A 20,748-nucleotide genomic window follows, 5' to 3' on the forward strand; every position below is an offset into this window, starting at 1 on the left:
GGGCACTTGTCACTCCATGAAACGACCTTTGTAAAACTTTGATTGACATCTCTGACAGACAAGTCAACGCCTTTTTTAATGAAAAAAAATTTTACCGGTAAATATTAAAAGGAAAAATCAGGCAGCGGTCACATTTTCAAATATTGACCCATTTTTTGACATCGTGTGAAGTGAACCTTCCCATACACGCTTTCTTTATAAGAATATCCAAAATTTTTTTGAAGCCTTTGGATGTTTTTAACTTTCTGTTTTTTAAACCTAAAAATGTTCTTAAAATGTTCTTATTTTCCCCGTTTGGTGAATATTTTTGTCCATTTTCCTAAGAAATCGGGAGTTTTAGAGTCTTAAAAGCCTCAAAATGTTCTTAACTTATTCTTAATATTTTGGCCTTATGTTCTTATATAGTTTGCTCTTATAATAAAAAAGCGTGTATCACACAAAAATACGGTTGAAAAGCGTGCCTAAACGGGTTGAAGTGCTTTTTTTTGACAAAAAACAACTTCTGATGAGTCGAAATGAAAACATACGTCAAAGGGATGAAGTACTTTTGGCAAAACACAACAAACGACCTACATTGAAGGATGATTCTTACTCAATACCTTTTTTTACAATCATTATCCCCATAAGGATAATAAATCAACACTCACTTCTTGAGGAAAACAATCTCAGTCCTTATTAAGAAAAAACGGAATTCATAAAAAAATTGACGTCAATTTTGTCACTCAACATTCCCTAAAAAACCTTTCGTGTAAATCAAATCGTTGCAGTGGCGAATATATAAACCCTTAAACATGTTATTATCTCCATAATACAGATAGCCGAGAATTATTTCTCTGTAAGAAGATGGTCAATATTATCATCACCATTAAAGAATAAATATATACTTTGGAAGGATTGGGGAGGTAATCCCGTAGGGAAACCATCCAGATTAATAACCATAAGAAAAACAACTTTCAAAACTTTTAAGAGCATTAACCCTCAAGGGTCGACCTATTTCAACAGATTTTGGATGTCAAAAGTCGAATACACGTTTTTAAAAGAACAAGCTATATAAGAACATAAGGCTTCGGTAACCAAAATGTTAAGAACATTTTAAGGCTTTGTGGACTCAAAAACATGTGGACTCAAAAACACCATATCTGTTAGGAAAATGGTCAAAAATACCCACAAAATGGTCAAAATAAGAACATGTTTAAAAGAACATTTTTAGGTTTGAAACTGAAAAAGATTTAAGAACATCCAAAGGCTTCAAAAATTTGGATGTTCTTAAAAAAAACGTGTAACGGAAGATTAAAAATAAAGTGTTGCACAGCTCTTTCTAAATGGCTTGACAAGGTAAAAGTTTCACGACAGTAAAAGCAGGTCTTCATAGTTATTGGATTGGGGAAGTGATAAAAAGATTATTAAATAGTGATGGGATCGTATTTTTCTGTATGAGAAGGTGTTGACAACTTTCTTTCAACAAAACAAATCGACATCTAAACACTTCTCTACTTACACACTTTTAATAAAGTTTTTAGACCCTCCTCTCACTGTCCACAGACAAAAAGAAACTGTTTGAAAGGATGGTGAAATTCGATGACCTCCAGATGACTGGAAGAGTTTTGACACACGATATATAAGGGAGGTTGAACGAAGGGCGGAGAAGAAGTGAAAATCAAAAAGAAACTTTTCTTTTACAAATGTGAACACGTTATTTATAAGAACAAACTATATAAGAACACGAGGCTTCGGCTCAAAGGTCAGAATATCTAAGAACAAGTTAAGAACATTTTAAAGACTTCGCAGGCTCCAAAACACCCTATTTCTCAGGAAGTCGCACTAAAACACTCACAAAATGGTGAAAATAAGAACACTTCAATAACTTTAAGCTTAAAATATTTAAAACTTAAAAAGTTAAGAACATCCGAAGGCTTGAAAAATTATGGATGTTCTTATAAAAAACGTGTACTTCTTGAAACCATGTGATGGAGGAACATGAAACACTTCATATAATATTTGAGCACTCAATTTTCTTCTTCTTTCCGTTTGTTCGGATGAAACTTAAGATATGTTTCGTTTACTTTTGCAACACGTGAACCAACTTGAAACTTATTCAACTTCAAAATGTTGACACTAAGAACAATTTCAACTTCCACAAATAAAAGAGGCTTGTAAAGAATAGAAAATGCAACCTTAAACTTCCCCAATAAAACTCACTGTAAAGAAATCTAAGTAGGCTGATGGCATCCACTATCCACTATATACTACCTGCGTTGCTTGGGTTTTTGTAGAGGTCTGCGATTCAGACAAAAAAAGTATACACGCTTTATTATAAGAATGTACTCTATAAGAGTTAGAAATATGTAAGAATGCACTCTTTATGATATTATATCCATATGATGATAATGACGATTGGCCAAAAAATTAGGAATATGTTAAGAATACCACTATCATAGGATTTCATGGTATCTGAACCTGACACTGCCATTATAAGGATCATTTTCCCCCAAAAAGGTTACGAATATCCATGATGAAATGGAATTATGAGTGCATGTAATACACAAAGGTTGATAGCTCAGAATTCAACTGTAATAGACTACAGTGTAGTACACGTCGATTTTATAGAACAAACTATATAAGAACATATAAGGCTTCGATGGCCAGAATAATAAGAACAAGTTAAGAACATTTTAAGGCTTTGCGGATTCCAAACACCCAATTTCTTAGAAAAATTGACAAAAATACTCACAGAATAGTGAAAATAAGAACATGTTAAGAACATTTTTAGGCTCAAAACAAAAAAAGTTAAGAACGTCTGAAGGCCTCAAAAATTTGGGACGTGCAGCGGTTATTCAAACCATTTACTATTACATATCATTTACCACTGCCCCAAAATAGTTCGTTCAAAAAATCATAAAAATGAAAAATTCATTCTAAACAGTCAACTTGGACCCCAGATTGTACCTAAAACATGATCATTTAAAACAAAGAGTTCAGACGATACCACATATCAAAACTATCCTAGAGTATCATGAAACAACCACCATTTGACATCTCAATAAAACAATTCTTCTTTCGCAATTTAACATCTTCTGTCATCACACACTGCTTCAAAAAAAAATCACGAACATTTTTCTTCAAAGAAATCATATCATCATCAACAAACGAGGGCACAAAAAAATTTTGTTCAAATAAAACGACACACTACACAGCAACAAGAGGATTGAACAACAAAAAAACGCAAGAAAAGCCTCTTGACCCTGAGATCTTTGTAAGCTTTGTGTAAACAAAATCACCAAAACTATCAGAATGACACGGATTTTTTCCCCGCTTCTTACACATTATATTATGATAAATATTTCGAAACTTTCGTAAATTATCAAATTGAGAAAATATTTTTTGGAATTTTTCGAGTCAGCGTAATGATATGAAAATAATACAATTTTGACGGAGCAGGATGGGTAGGATGGTTTCAGATTAATCAAGTATTTAGAAATATGTCAACTAAGTGTGAAGTGTCCTTCGGTTCTCTTTCAACTTTTTTTTATGAAAAAGCACAAAATGGAAGAAAACATGTACACAATTTTTTTTATAAGAATGGTGTTTTTTCATTTCATGATGGATATTCTTTACTTTCTAGGGAAAATTGTCCTAAAATGTTCTTACACCATTCTTGGGTTAATTAGTACCCTAATTCAGACTAGATTTATACGTTTAATACACGTGTTAAAAACATAAAATGGCAATTTTTGTGAAAGTAGTGAGCTTTACTTGGTAGTAATTGGCAATTTAAAATTGAAAATGCTCTAAAAGTGGCATTCTAAGGTTCAATTGCCAAATTCCATGATAGTGATATTCTTAAATTTTTGGCCAATTTCATCATTAATATACTTATAGTATTATTCTTATATAAAAAAGCGTGTACTGAGTCAATAATGAACAATCCATTATATGTGATAGATCACCAATTTGTGATACCGCCAATTAATTGACCTTCAATTAAACTAATACTAATTAACTATCAGAGTGAGAAAGAGAGGCGTGTTAAGTAAATGGAGAACTTTAAACGACTTTAAACCAACTGGAAACTTTATCTTCATACAACAATCTTGTATATTTTCCCACAGAAATGTTACGAGCATTAAATAGTTTCAAAATCTCTTAATAGGAGGGGGGGGGGTAAAATAATACACTTGGTGCTATCTTATAAACAGAAATGCTAAAAAAAGTTGCGCCAGATTCAGTTTAAATGTTCAAACTCAGCTCTTAAGGCCTATCGTTTGCATCTCTCAAAAAAAAAACCTTGTCCGAATCCAAAATTGAGCATCTATTGATATATATATTTCATAATTTCATTTTTGATTCCTTTATGTTATAAAAAAGTTCTTCACCAAGAAACAATTTGTTTGCCATTTCTAAGGAACCTCATACCCAAAACACATAAAAAAGAGTCAAACCTACAACGTACAAAATATGCACTAACAGTATGCATCGAACGCATGATACCAAAAAAGACGACTACAAGAGAAGAAAAAAAAGAAATAATTTGAAAGATGATTGTTAATGATGAAACCAGCTGGTTTGAACGTTTTGTAGTTCGATCCCTCCCCCAACCCTCTACACATAAAACGAAATGACATTCACTTCACTTTCCCTCTTATCAATTTCTAAATGAAAGAAATACCACTGAGAATACATTCAATCTGCCACGATCGTTTTTCCATGGTGTCAGTATGGGTAATTTCATTAGTGTTATGGGATTCCTTTCAACATACTTTGTACAGCAAAAAAGAAACAGACACAATATGAAGGGCAGGTGTGTACTGTATGTGGTGCCTTCTCCAAAAAAACCACACCTTCCCTTACTTCATACAAAAATCTCATTCCTTCTATCTTTTTAGTTCATAATCGTATAATGAGACTCCTCCAAAGTAAAAGAAGGATTAGGACCCAAAACGAAACACGACGATCGTGATCAACGAATCTAGACTCGGTTCCATTTCACTCTTTCTCTGTCCCTCATTCAAGCCTTTCCAATGACATGTAAACGAGGCTGTCCATCAATTCATGGAAAAATAGTGACATAACATTTTTTTCTTGCAATGAAAAAAAAATAATGATAAAACCAGAGTGATGGTGCGAAAATCACTTTTCTCATTCACAAGAAACTTGACAGGAAGGCTTACTTCTGTCACAGAAAAACATAAAACATTTTTCAAGCATACATGCAAAGAGAAATTACAATACCATGCTATTCTACCTCTCCTAGAATGTCATAAGAATAAAAATATCAAGTCCTAAAGAATCCCACGTCTTAACGAAAAACTGACAAATTCTCCTGACAAATCACTACCAACGTCATTAGGTAGAAAGTCACACACAAAAAAAGGTTCAATGAAAATATTGATTTACCAAGAGATGATCATCTCAGCAAAACAAACATTAACTTTTTGTTCGAAGGAACGAATAGGATATGTTAGAGTGACGTTCTACAAACATCACTCACATTTCTCTACACTCAATCTCAGACAGTAACACAAAAAAAAAATTAAGGATGGAAAATTAAATTTTTTGACAGTTCTGCTCTGGAAATTTCATTAACTTGGTCATACTACATATAACTACAGTATACAAAAGCACGAAGGAGCATGGAGTTGTTAGGGGGAGGTAGCATCTTGATGGCATATTTAACATGTAAAATAAAGGATCAGTATTGCGTGTAGATTAACATCAAATGACAGGGAGGTGCGACGGAAATTAAAAAAACAGATTATAGATAAAAACCGAAGGAAAATTTCTCCTTCATAAAACCATGTTCCAACTAAAACTTCTTCCTAATTCCAATTAAGCGGTACGGATCATGTTTATTCATAGTGAGAAGAAGGAGGAGCACGGGGCGGGTGGGGCACTCATATGGTCATATGATCCAGCTAAACTTCTTCCTAATTCCAATTAAGCGGTACGGATCATGTTTATCCATAGTGAGAAGCATGGGGAGCGCGGGGCGGGTGGGGCACTCATATGGTCATATGATCCAGCTAGACTTCTTCCTAATTCCAATTAAACGGTGCGGATCATGTTTATTCATAATGAGAAGCATGGGGAGCACTAGCTTCCCTAAAATGGCATTCGCGGTCAACTCTTATCAAATTGATTTATCAATATACGGGTAAAATTGAAGATATATATGATTTTCGAATTCTTTATGTAAAGATCTTAAAGTGTTAATACTGAGACCCTTTTCATGGTATTAAAAATTTAAGTTTTTGAGGAAGGCTTTAATACCGAGTATTACAAAACTGAGTGACTCTACCCCGTGTATATGAAAATTACTCGCCCAAGTCAAGGGGAAAAAAACATCTACACGTTAACTGCCAAGCCACATTCAGAAATAAAAAATTCGACCATACTTGAAGTTTCTTTCAATACTTTCAGAGGCTCCTGTGAAGTTTTGGGTCAAATGCATTCAAAGTTTATATCAATCGACGCAGAATTTCATGTAGATTTCAAAAATGCAATAAGAAAAGTCTTGGTATCAAAAGTTATGGCCCTTTGAAGTACTACCAGTATTTTGACCTCTCTACTACGAGTATAATCGTAGTTGGCAACGAAAGTGTCAATACAACCCTTTACCACAAGCACTCAGCCATAAAAGAGGGCAACAGAATTCCGCTCGAATTTCGGACAAACAAACACACTTTAGCACCTCTCGATTCGCTGTCATTAACCGGAAGAAGACCCTCGGAAGTGAGATAGGAAAGGAAATAAAACTTCTACAACTGTCAAGTCAGCAAACCATAAAATGATGCATCGTTCCATCAAGCAAATTATTCAACTACTCAAAACATTTGAACGTTTGAAAAATATTTTGCTGGCTTACAATGTACATGTTTTGAAAACATGGGGAGACTTAACCAACTTTGTATGAACCAAATGCACGTTGAACACAAAAACCCCGCATCATAAAGAGGTCTTTAATGTCATTGGTAAAATCATAACAAGCAGATTATCTCACTTATTTTACATGCCTGAATTCTCACCCCTTAAATCTTATCAATTTCTATTTTAAGTACAATGAAACTTCCTCATGGCCCTACACTACATTTCATAATAAGACCAAGAGTTTTTCCATCAGTAAAAGACACACCATGATTTCGCAAGTAGATAAGAGTTTTTTTATAAGAACATCCAAAATTTCAGATTTTCTTAACTTTGTGGGTTGTAAGCCTAAAATGTTCTTGATATAATATGTTCTTATTTCAGCCATTTTGTTACCATTTTTACCCATTTTCCTAAGAAATCAGGTGTTTTTGAGTCCGCGAAGCCTTAAAATAATGTGTTCTTAACTTGTTCTTAAGACTTGTCCTCAGCATTTTGGTCAACGAAGCCTTATGTTCTTATACAGTTTGTTCTTGTAAAAAATTCGTGCAGATAAAAAATGTTTTAACAGGAAAGATATTAAATCAAGAAGTTAAAGTGCAATGAAATGGTTGATATTATGGAGAAAATGGCCATCGAGTGAAAGCTTTTACATGGAGACATGGACACTTTCATTTGATAAAAACTGGCAACCATTTCTTGTTGTTCAAAAAGATATGCATTTTAATTGGCCTTACCAAGTGCGGTTCAGAAAGACACCTGCCTCTGATTTTTGGCCATACATTATTTTAAATTATAAATAAAGATTGGTATAGCATTGGGGTAAATGGAAAAGAATATGCCAGTTTTAAAGCAAGGGAATAGATGAGAATGCAGTTCAAATCAAACTCACATCAAAGAGAAAAATTACATATACCACTGCCTTAAACACACTCCTGTGTCACAGACCCGGTTGGCCCCCAACCCACTGGAAAATGTGGTCAAAATTTAATCCCCTGTAGGAGATATACCCACAATTTCAGCTTCAAAGAGAAAAATGCATTCCAAGACCATTCCCACTGGATTATTTTAGCTTGGAACAATACCATTTCTATTCTCATTGGGATTTCCATCGGAATTTTTATCCCCACTATGGGAAAATATTCCACCGGGGCTGTGAGACAGGGATGTTAAAACTGTGTCTACTCTTTATAAACAAAAAGCAGTGGGTTAATCCAGAAAGAATTTGTATTTTTTTAAAAGGTAGCCTCCTGGGTTTTTTATTTTCCAGACCACCCTGGACGTCATACCTCCTCAACATAGGGCGTACAGACTATTCGTGGAATAGCCCAATGAAAAGGAGTGAGTTTAGGATAGATTTACTGTGATATAATGATACAACGAAACCAAAAAGTCAGGGTCGGAACCTCCATCATACGATATGGAAATTAGGAAAACCTTTAAAATAAAGACTTTTGGTCTTCTGAAACGCTTACAAGTTATGGTCATTCAGCTTTATCCCGTTACATACAACTTTTTCAAACATTTTAAATTACTATAATCTTTCTAAAAACTAAATTATACCAAGATATACATGATATTTCAAGGGAAAATAGCTGACAATAGAAATGCTTCGAAAATCATCAAAATTTAAGTCATTAAGTAAATAACTTTAACACGTAAAAAAAGAAAGGAAAGCTTACCTTGAAGTAGTAGTGTTGTGATCTCAATGTGTAGCTAACCAACAAATTGGAGATTCTGAAATAAAATAAAAAATCACTTGTTACGAATTTTTCTACAAAACTGTACTAATAAAAAGATAGAGAGAAAGTGAGAGACAAATTATGATATTAATCGACTTATAAGAGCCGGATTGTCATAAGACCTGGCTTGTTCGAAGAGACAGACGCAAAAAACCGTCTGGCTATTTCTCTCTTTCTCGTTTTTCATATCTCGTCAACGTTTTATCTTTACACATCGTTAAAGAAAAACGTTTACAAGAAGAATATGTATGCTACGTTGTATTTTCGAAAGAAATTGATTCCCGTATTTTCAAAGGAAATTGAACATCCTCGTTTTTTAAAAAAAAGGTCGAATTAAACTTATAATTAAAGACAAAATGTATTGGACAGAGTTTCAGGACAAAAAAAACTTTAGATGCTAGAAACTTCCAACTCGTTTCACCCTGGACCGTTTTTTAAAGTATAATGAGCTAAGTAAAATCCAAAAATATTCTGGACAAGAATCCATAATGGTGGATTCATGCTAGCATTTGGTATTTTTGGCCATTGAACCTGCAAATTATTTTTGATACAGAAACAATGCTTTCTCACACCAAAAATAGGAATTAATTTTTGTTTTTCTGAAACTGGATCCGTATATTATTTCAATACTATTCCAGGGCTATTATTTAGAATTTTGGGAAGTACCTTTGTACTGATCATGGTTTTACAAAAATTATAATTTTCAAAACACAGAAGGTCGTTAATCTGAATGCTGCAAATTTTATTTTTATTCATAGAATTATATTTCACAGGTCTATTGACCTCTACGAAATAATTTTAGATTTATAAATTGTCTAATTCTTCATCTGTCGTCCAGTCGTCAGAAGATATGGACAGAAGAGAAGACGTTGTTTTGGTCTTTGTCCTAGATTTTCGAACTAGGCGAAGGTTTGTTCTAGGGCTTCCTCTTACATGCCAAACGAAATCGTCATTTTTTGAATTCATTTTTTTCGCCTTTTAGCACATATCTTTAATGATTTTTCTTTCGTTGATGGTGAAGTCGTCTGTGATGCTAAAGCCACCAATTTCATTGAATCGTTTCAGCTTATGCAGATTTTGCATTATCCGTTCTTTTTCCTCTATACTTTTTAAGATCAACTTGATTGGACGCCAATGTAGCCCTTTTTGGTTTTGTCCAATGCGATGATGGTGGGACGGTTTGATATCTTGAACGCCAATGTTACCTAGTATACCTTCAATATCTATTTTGTCCTGTTCCTGTTGTTCCTCTTTGTTGTCTACCTCTAATTCCACCATTCCATGTATAATAATATTTCGTTTTCTTGATTCGATGTCTCTTTCTTCATTCTTGTTTTCTTGTTGGTGTTCTCTCACTGCTGATTTGAAATTATCCTTGTGTTTCTTAGTTATTTCAGCGTATGTTTTTTCTGATGTTTTCTCTATGTAATTCGTCGTTTGCTTTATTTCTTCTTTTATAATCTGCTTGTTTTTTATTTCAAAGTCAGCCATCTTATTGGTTAAGATGTTTTCGATATCGTTCTTAAGGCTGCGGTTCTTGGCTAGCTGGTTTTTGAGCTTTTTAATGACGTCGTCCTTCTTCTCAATCTCCCTCTGCATCATATGATACGAGTTCTCACCTATTTTACTCATTAGAGATCGTGTTATCCGCACGCAATTCTGACATAGATATTGTTCGTTATAAGTGTTGGCAAAAATTTGCAGCTGATAAAGCGGTAATTGTGTGCACTCGTAGTGTACCATGCGGTGGCATTTTCGGCATTTTAGACGGTTTTGGTCATCGTCATCTGAGCAGGAGGTGGGAGTGCATGTTTGGTTTTGTTTAGCTTCTTCAAATGGTTGTTTTTCTTGCTTTTTGTCGGTTTTTTCGTTCATGTTTTTGATTTTGCTAAATTTCAACCATTTTTGAAGAACTGCACAAAATGCGTGTTGACTAACTGACGTCAAATAAAAACTTGACGAGCTCAATAATATGTAATACTCAGAGTAAGGTATAAATTCAACACCTAAAGTCTTTCTTAAACTTCTCAAATTAACAGAATAGTCCAACTTTAAAGATATATGTAATTGCAGCCATTTTTGAGCATTTTTTTCTTGATATCGATATAACTAGATAAAGAGATCTTTCAAACTGCAAAGTCTCAATGTTGTCACTTATACCATTGCAGACATATTTAATAGGGAAAGATGGACTTTGAAAATTATGTGAAAGTCGTTTAGCTTATCTCCATTTAACCCTGCAAAGTGTTATCAATAAGATAACAAAGTGTCATTACATATTTTGACTTTTTTTAAAGGTCCATTGTAGAGCGGGGGGTGTTGGAAATCAAATTTATCCTAGGCCCCTTCCTCTCTGAAGGCCTTGTTCCAAAATCAGTGAATTTCTTTTTACCCAAACATCATGCACTACAAAACTTTTATTTGACACCCCTGGAGTTTAAACATACCTGCAAGTACGGAATAAGGGGATGAAGTATCCTTACAGATGATAAGTTTATATCCACAAATTTATCCCTGGACAATGTGAATTGTTTTATTATGTTCAATCGCAGACACTCGTGAAAACGCCAAATATTTTGAAATTCAATCCCCATATTTCTACTTTCACAAATAGAAAGATGTCGTTTTTAGGGTGACAATTCATACTACACTGCAGGCCATTTTTCATGTCTGGTTGCCGGACGCTGTCCTTTCTGAAATCACTAAATTTTGGTAAAAACAGCCTATTTAGTGGAAAAACATTAAAAAAGTACCCTTTTTGGTCATCAACGGAACGCTGCCCTGCCGTTCTAGAATATTTCCTGCACTGCTCCTTTTACTTGCATGGAGAATATTTCTGTCAAAGTATTGTGCCAACTGATGTCATCATTGTATTATTTATAACCCTTCAAGTTCAAGCATCTTGGGCCTCTTTGTCCATCCCCCCCAAAAAAAATGAATGTTTTTGATAACTTTTGAAATATTTATCCAATTGACTTAAAATTTTGTATGTGTGCATCAAATATGAATTGGCAACTTTGATGAAAATTTCGGCATCATTGATGACGTCATCGCCAGCTGATGACGTCATTAATTCTTTGAAAATACCAAAAATAGGACCCCCTGGACCCCTGTAACTTTTTTTCAATTGGATTTTTTTGCCCAAATTTTATGAGGCAACTCCACGTGGCATGTATCTTGGGGCAGAGGATCAATTTTTTCCCCTGTTGGTATCGTGTATTTTTACAGACCAGGCCAAAAATGCCCTTTTTTGACTAAATAGCCCTAGGATACTGTATCTAGTGATTGCATAATGCTATTGACTTGAAATTTTGACATGCATTAGACATTGATGATACAAACAGCTTGCAGCCAAAATTTCAGCAAAATCGGACGACTTGTTATGCTGAAAGTGAGCATTTTAGGTAAAAAAATGGAACGGTCTGTAAATACCAATTGCTCATGTGACTACATTGATATTTTGCCCGGGGGGGGGGGTACTAGGGTTGCAAGCTGACGGGGTGGTGCCGCCCGATTTTCGAACTTTGGACCCTTACCGGGACTAAAAAGGAGAAAACAAAGGAAAATTTTGGGAATTTTTTACCCTAGCGGGACAATTTGACCAAATTTCGATCTTTCAGGGGGTAAAAAGTTGAAATTTTCCTATTTTTTCGAGCTACAGGAGTTTCTAAGTTCCGGAAGGTGGTCAACGTTTATTTTACAGACCAGTCTGCAAAGTACCAAATACTCATGGGAACAAATTTTTATGTTACTAGTCTCTTTTATTTGACAGCCTTCAGGAATGAATTTCAGTCAAATCGAACAAAACAATCAGTCAAAATATGATTTTGGTCAAGTTTACATTCTGGTCTGTAAAATATTAACTAGATAGGTAGCCGAACCAAAATTTTACAAATCTTCAATTATCCATATCTACCTGGTAAAAATTTCATAGTAATTGTCAAGCTTGAGATTTTAAGGGGGACCTCGAGCATAGTAAAAAATAGAAAGTTAATCATAGGGTTAAAGGGAGAGAGAAAAGGGAGAGAGAAAAGAGGTAAGTTTAGCCTAAAGTTTTTATCTCTGATAAAGGAGTTTTAGTCTTAACTGCCAATTGAATGCAGTGAGCGAATCAATTGTTCCAATAATATAGCAAGGGACTATTGGGTTGCTCTTTAAGCACCATTCATCAGGGGTAAGCAGAGCCCCCCCCTTACAGCATAACAATTTAACAATATCTAAATGGCTTAAATAAGGGACAACAAGCCACATGCTGTGGACCTGTCTGATGATGAGAATCAGATAAAAATAGGACATATAGCAAGAGAGCTGTGTATTGGAAATCCAGGAGTTGACATTGGTTTTTGAATTGGAAAGTCAGAAATTTCAAAAAAAACATTTTACCTTGGTCTTGGAACCAGACGATACTAATTGATAAATTCGACTATTGAAGTAATCGATAATGATCGAAGTAATCGAACAAACACTTTTCTTGGGAAGTTGATCTTCAAATTAGTTTTCAAGGTTGGCTTGGCTCAAATCTTTTCATCTATGGCTCAAGTTTTAGGCAATTTCTCATAGTTTTTGAAAATATTAATTTTATTAAAAAGCGCCGGGTTTTTTTTCATGAATCCCTTTAGAAGTTTTGCGGCGCATTTGTTTGCTCGCGAATCAAATAAACGATGTTGCACTATCGCAGCATTAATCTTTGATAAGCATTTTGGCGAGACGCTGGTGTGACTAACTGATTATTACCGTGAGTGGTTCTAAATCTGACAGCCCTGCCTAAATACGATGGGGTCTTTCAAAGATACAAACTAAAATAAAAGAAACCTTTTGCTGTGATGCAACGAAGATACCAAAGTATCAACTAAACTGAGAAATTTGATACACTGAACCAATTGAACCAAATAACAATAAACTGCTTTTATACAAAACATAATTTTTAATTACAAAATTGTCCAAATTGTTTAGCGTTAAACACCAGCAACGGATTCAGAATACAGAATAGAGGTAATTATTTTTAATTGACATCTTGACATTACAGTATAGTCATATTGTTAGACGTTTGTTTGGAGAGTTCTTGTAATAATTTATTGTTCAACTTGGAGAGGGAATGTTTGTAAACATATAATTTTTTTTCATAACAGTTATTTGGGGGGTCGGATTTAGGCAGGGCTGTTGGACTCATGGTACAGTGTGGTTGCAAATCCCCTGTTGTTGCCCACCCCCAAACGGACTTTAACTGGAAGAGCCCATTGACGTTATATGCTACTAAATTTGTGATGGATTTTTGCTACTGAAAACCTGGCCCAAACACTCCATGATATGGTGCAGGCCAGTTTGTGGGTGGTCATGATCATGTCCGGCAGGCTGGATGTCCAGACGATTTCAATCGAATGGAACCGACAATCAAAACAGTCAAACCAAATCGAACGCAATCAACCGATTGAAATTCGATTGTTGAATGCAATCGTATCTCAATTGAATATTACCGCAATTTTCAGATTCGATTGATATTCGATTGCGTTTGATTGATATTCGATTGCGCGGTGCTGGTGGTTGCGTCATGGTTCCCGCTCTTTTGCTTTGCTAACATTTAAGCGCTTTTTTTTTTGGCACGGGAAAACATGTGGTTTTGAACCAAGACCTAAGGATTCGGCTCGAAGCGAGTAAGGGCAGGGTAAGAAAAGCAAGTGCTATCATGAGGGCGGAAGGACAAATTGCCGAATTAGGTCACGTGACGAATCATATCCTTTCCATCCATACAGTTGAGAAAATATGACAAAAGTAGTGGATTGTATGTTTTTGGGACATCAGAGGGCGTCGAACACTCTTCTTTGATTTACGATGGAAAATTGGCCTTCTTTAGCAGTCAAGGACTATTGCAAACTAGGATAAATTATCCTACTAGTTAGGCTTTTATCCTAAATAGGCTAGAATATTTATCCTAGATGGGATACTTTATCCTAGCTAGGCTATGTGAAAAATTCAAATTGAAATATTGTAATGGACATGTTTTTTAATTGTTTCGTTTTTAGGGGTCTTGGGAAATCATAATTCATTTCTAATATAATGAATGAACTAAAATTATGCCCTGATGATGGTTGCGTGGAAAAGATAAACTTTAAAAATTTAAAAGAATTTTTTCTAAAGCTTAAATCTGTCATGACTTATGCTTCAACAAAGTGCGGTCCAAAAATGAGCCAATACTTAGCATTTTAGTAGGAGCAAATACTTAGCATTTGGATTTAGAGGCTTGTATCTCTCTCAATTTTTCTGCTATGACTCTAATACTTTGCACATGCCTTTTTATACCTTATAAGATCAATATACCAACATAAGCAATCACTAAAAATGGTTGTATGGTCCCATTATGAGCATGTTTTTAGCATTGGGTGTGGCTTTTTTTTAATCCACCAGCACAGTTAAGATAAACACAAAAGAACTATGATATTGATATTATGCATACTTGAGGCATTCAAAAAGATAGAAAAACCAAATTTGGCCGATATAAAGCATTCCAGGGTCCTTTCATGAGCAAAAATTTAGCATTGACTGGACTTAGAGTTCTTGAAGGCCATGTCTTTATGCTAAAATTTGAAAACCCGAAGATTATTGTTATTTCATAGCTCATTTAGGCGCTATTTGATGCTTGGATCATCCACGAAGCTTAAAAAGTCTTTTCTGTGATCTTTGTCATAGTTAAATGGACCAAAAACGAGCAGTATTTTAGCATTTTAACGGAAAATGTTAAATATTTGCTCGATTCTGGACCCTGAAAAGGTTTTGAACATCAAATATGTTATCATTAATGTTTGATACACAATTGAACAGAACTTCATGAGGTTATTTTATGTTCCTAGGTCTCGAAATGAGCTGAATTTAGCAAAAATTAGACTAGGTGTAAAGTTAATTTTAGTAAGAGAAGCAGAATAAATTGCAGTATTTCCAGTGGAAAATGCTAAATTTAGCTCCAAATGGGCCCTTTAACAGCTCAAATGTTTTATTGGTGTTAATAACTTGATTATTAAACTACTTCAAAGGAAGTTATGAAGGTTTTACACCCACTCCAGCCTTTTAATAAGGTGTTTAGAAACATACTAGTAATTCTGCTGCAGTATTTTTAGTGGAAAGATGCTAAATTTAGCTCCAAACGGGCCCTTTAACAGCTCAAGTGTTATATTGGTGTTAATAATTTGATTATTCAACTATTTCAAAAGAAGTTATGGAAGTCTTCTACCCAATCAAGCCTTTTACTTTGGTGTTTTGGCACTTATTGTCAATGGGGAAATAGGTGCTAAAAAAGTGCTCTAAAAAAGGCCCCACAATAGGAAAATGTGGGCCTTTTAACAATAGGCTGCTTTAGTTGCCATCCCTCTATGAGAATCATTGGTCAGATAGACAACTTCCTGGGTTTTTGGCTCTGATTTAGATCATTTTCCGAAACAAATACAAATGCTAAAATTTGCTCCTAACTGGCCCCTACAACAGCTAGAATTTTGGGAAAAGAACTTTTTGGGGTCCTATCATCACTACTAACATCCTGTGAAAATTTCGGACCTCCAAGTTACCCCAATCAAAATTTAGCTTTTTTGAAAATGCCAAAAACGAAACAATTAAAAAACATGTCCTAATGTTTGTGCTTATAAAATGGACAAAATCATTTTAACTTCGTGTCAATGAACTTTGATCTTATAAAAAGATCGGATATTTCTTAGAGAAAACATATTTTCTTATAATTAGCATAAAGCAATTATCTTTTTACGCATTTTTAATTGCTTCAATTTTGATCAGAGAGTTTCACGTTTTCTGATTTTCACATTCAAACGAACACCTTTGTAGAAGGATGTATGCGAGGGAAGTCAGAAAAAGTCACTATTTTTAATTTACAAATTTGGAATTTAAGCCAATGAATTTCAAGTTATACTTCATCAATTTTCATTGAATTATTGGCATGGCATTTCACAGCACACACTCATAGGCCAGCCGTTTGAATGTAGAGGCAGGCAGGCTGGACACAGATTAAGGGTCGGTTTGGAACACGCACACAATAATGTATTGAAGTTGATTGTTGAAATTGTGTTGACAGAGTTCAAACTAAAAAGTACAAAATGAAAATGATAAATATTTTGAACTAAAATGACAAATCCTTGACTAAATGACAAAATATCCTAGATATCCTCAAAATGCTCGTGATAAACCTCTAAAATCTCTCAAAAATGTGAACAAATCATAGAGACAAAATGACAAGAAAACATGATTGAAATGAGCTAATTCCAAAGGAAATTTTAGGTAAATTCTATAATTGAAAATTGTATATACTGAAAATCCTATGGTTATCCTTCCTCTACAAATATTGGAAAAATGATACAGATGCGCGTCTTCTTTACTCTTTTAATCAATTACTGTATGCACATAAAGAACATTAACTTTATTAAACAAATGAAATATGAACTTCTTATTAGCGCAGAGTAAGAAAATATTTAAACACTTATCCTAACTAAGATAAAATAGCTTAATTAGGAGGAAAAGTACATTATTTGAAGATTTTTTTTTTTTAAAACAATCATCATAAGCAAAGTTATTATCAAGAAAGTTTGATACTTAACATTTGGAGTTTGTAAAGTACTTCTTGAAAATTGAATAACTTCTGAATGCACGCTGACAGTTACATCAATATGCCAAAAAAATTTTCTTCAATCACTTCAAGATAGGCCACCATAGAATGAACTTCCCTTTATAGGATGAACCAGATTCATGTGGCTTTCAGCCTTGCACTCAATCACAGAGCCTATTTGAGATATCTTACTAACTAGCCCAGAGAAAAATTTTAAACCTTTATTATTTGAATGCATGCCTTTTTAATACTCAAATATAAAAAAATTAAAATTTTTTAACTTGGTCATTAGTCAAAAAAGTCATTAAAATTGATTAGCCTCTGCGATGGAGTGCAAGGCTGAAAGCCACATGAATATGGTTCATCCTATAAAAGGAAGTTCATTCTATGGTGGCCAAACTTGAAGTGAAGATGGTTGAACAAAATGTTTTTGGCATATTGATGTAACTGGCTGACTGGGAGATGAGACTTCACAAGCATACTGTAACTTGGTCTAATATCGACATCCCTCATCCAAATTCGACACCCTTTTCTACAGCTAAAAAACAATAGAATGGTTGAAACTATTTTTCTTTACTTAGTGGTAAGAGAGGAAAAATTCCTTTTCAATCACCAATTCCAACTTTCATATTATTCCTATCTCTAAAGAAGGGTGTCGAAATTAGAAGACGGATGTCGATATTAGACCAAATTACGGTACTTTGCTGGTTCTAAATTACTCAAATTCATGCAAATCTCGACTCGGATCTCAAAGTTTATTCAATAAATCAAGTTTTTCTTCCTTTTGTCCTAGTCAGGATAATTTATCCTATTTAGGCTAAATACTCGCATTTATCCTAGTCTGCAATAGTTCTTGACTGTTTAAAGCATAGAGCAATCAAACGCAGTCGAACGACAATCGAATGAAAAAATTTAGAAACACCGGACGCACTGGACTGGTCATGTCCGGTGGGAAAAAATATCCTTCTCCGACACCGGACATCCGACTTCCTTAACTTAAGTCCGGTGTAGAAATTGTCCGGTGGTAAAAAAAATTCTCATTTTACACCGGACTTTCGCGTGTCCGGTGTTCGTTAAGTCCCGTGCGTCGGCAGGGTCCTTCGAACAACAATCGAACCAATCGAATATTATCCAGAATTTTGACGTTCGATTGATATTCGATCGTCGATTTCGTTCGATTGAGATCGTTTTGGGATGTCCAGGACTTTTAAGTTAAAAATCTCCAAGTGGACCAAAAAAAAGGCTGTACTATACTGTGGGTTGTCATTGAGTAACTGTGAGACCTAAAGATTCGGTTACTAACCTTAACCTATGCGCATTGGCACGCCTACCAAAGCCACTGAAACACAAATAATGAAAATGCTCACAAAGTCCAGATGGTGTCAATCGAACGAATCGGATGCCGAATCAATTGAACGCAATTGAAATCAATTGAACGCAATTGAGCACAATCAAATAATTGCAATTCGATTGTCGAACGCAATCGAAACGCAATCGAATCGCAATCGAATATTACCCAGGATTTGCCGTTCGATTACGTTCGATTGTATTCGATTATGTTCGAGTACGTTCGTCCGTGCTAAAAAGCTCTAACAGAGTGATCCAATTTAATTTAATTGCAATCAAACTCATCTAACATAATCGTAATCGAATCAATCTAACGTTAGGAGGCAATCACAAATATCTTCGTTTTGCGTCGCCCGACCGACTCTTGAAAATTGAGTAGAATTGAGTCGGCGAGTCGGTAAATTTGTCGGACTTTTTCTGTCAATGACCTTTCCTTTGTTCAAAAATTTTATTATTGCCGATTTTTTGCGAGCGATTTCTAGCGCATTCACAGCATTTTGACTTTGTTTATCACTACATGCGCCATTTTGGGGTCGGAGGTCACAGTGTTCAAAGGTCATAATTTTAAACCACCCATTACACGTTTTTTTTTTTATAAGAACAAACTATATAAGAACATAAGGCTTCGAGGCCCAAAAATTTAAGAACATTCTAAGAACATTCTAAGGCTTTGGAGACTTAAAAACATGCATTTTCTTAAGAAATTACATCAAAATGCTCAAAAAATGCTGAAAATAAGAACATTTTAAGAACATTATAGGCTTCAAATCCAAAAAACTAAGAACATCCGAAGGCTTCGAAAATTTTTGACGTTCTTATAAAAAAAAAAACGTGTACACACGGTTGTTTTGGCTGCTGGCCGGCTGGCAGTTTCCTCCAAGAATGCACTCAAAAATGGATGGAAAAATGAAAACCCGAAATTTTTTACGACTGACCGACTCACTTTTTAGACCCAACAACCGGTCAACGAGGATGCAAAATGAAGATATTTGTGATTGCCGCCTTACTCGAACGCAATCGAACACAATTAATACTATATTATTATTATTATCACAACTATTCTGGTGGCAATCAAACCTAGTTCATCTTGTAGAGCTTCAAAAAAGAAAAAAAAATGAGGTGTCATACTTTGGTTCCGCTAAAATAGCACCTTTTTAGACATTTGAGGTTGACAATTTAGCCCAGAAATGGCATATAAAGTGGCAGCGAAATATACACTTTTTGATGGTTTTCCAATTTCAAAATCCATAAAAAAAATCCAGATATCTACATTTTGACTGCAGACTTTTATCAAATCCTTTTTGTAATGGCTTGCTAACACTTTCAAGGAAGAAATGAAAAGACATTTTTTTGAAAAAGAAGACATTGCATTGCAAAAAACAATAAAAACGTTATAAAGCTGAAGTTAAAATTGCTGAACCTACCTATCTTTGTAATCAAAGCGCTGCGGTGGAAAAATTCCCCATAGCATATAAATAACGTTTTTATAGGCTAAAAAAGGGTCAAATTTTTCAGTGGTACCAGTCTCTATAATTCTAGTCCTCATTTTCAGGCTGAAAATGCTTGCCAAAGTATGAAAAGTAAAAAATAATAACTTTAATGAATTAATTAATTTCAGAGAGTAGCACCATTGGATTTCTCAGGTATTAGGCGGTCATCGAAAAATTGTTCTATTCGCGTCAACCGCCCGCATCAAATTTTCTGCTGATTTTCCGGTGCGGAGATGCGGAAAAAAATCTGGGAAAAGCAATTTGTTCTTTTAGAGTATAGCTTTTTTCTCAATTGCTCTGACGACCATAGAAAAATTGTTTTGCTCGCGTTACACCACCCGCCCCTGAGTTACTGGCGTGATTAAAAAAAAACGGGAATGTTTTTGACCGCCCGTCCGCCCGCATGCATTTTTAACACCCGTTGCGACGCGAACAGAGCATTTTTTCGATGACCGCCTTATCTGATAAATATGGAAAGTTTCACTGTCTGAACATTTTTTCCTCCACAGCCGTCGAAATCAAAGATGAGTTGTGAATTTTTTTGTGTCCCGCAGATCTAATTTTTCTAAAAATGGCCTTCGTTGGAACGAACTTTTAGACGAAAGTGTAGAATATTACACCTGCATATTATATACTCTTAGGTTCCAAATAAACGGGGCTCCCGCTTGTTAATTTTTCGAAAATTTTCCAACCCCCCGGACCTTATTTA

General features: G+C 34.7%; 1 protein-coding gene across 1 annotated transcript in view; it reads right to left on the reverse strand.

Annotated features, from left to right (window-relative positions):
• LOC136816686 (activin receptor type-1-like) overlaps positions 1-20,748 on the reverse strand; it is a 34,938-nt gene that overhangs the window by 13,550 nt on the left and 640 nt on the right. Inside the window, exon 2 of the mRNA XM_067073012.1 lies at positions 8,544-8,598. The gene's annotated coding sequence lies outside the window, so the exon portion shown is untranslated. The remainder of the gene's footprint in view (positions 1-8,543; positions 8,599-20,748) is intronic.

The sequence above is a fragment of the Clytia hemisphaerica genome, unplaced genomic scaffold (genome assembly GCF_902728285.1).
Source record: "Clytia hemisphaerica strain Z4C2 unplaced genomic scaffold, Clytia hemisphaerica genome assembly, whole genome shotgun sequence".
Classification (NCBI taxonomy): domain Eukaryota; kingdom Metazoa; phylum Cnidaria; class Hydrozoa; order Leptothecata; family Clytiidae; genus Clytia; species Clytia hemisphaerica.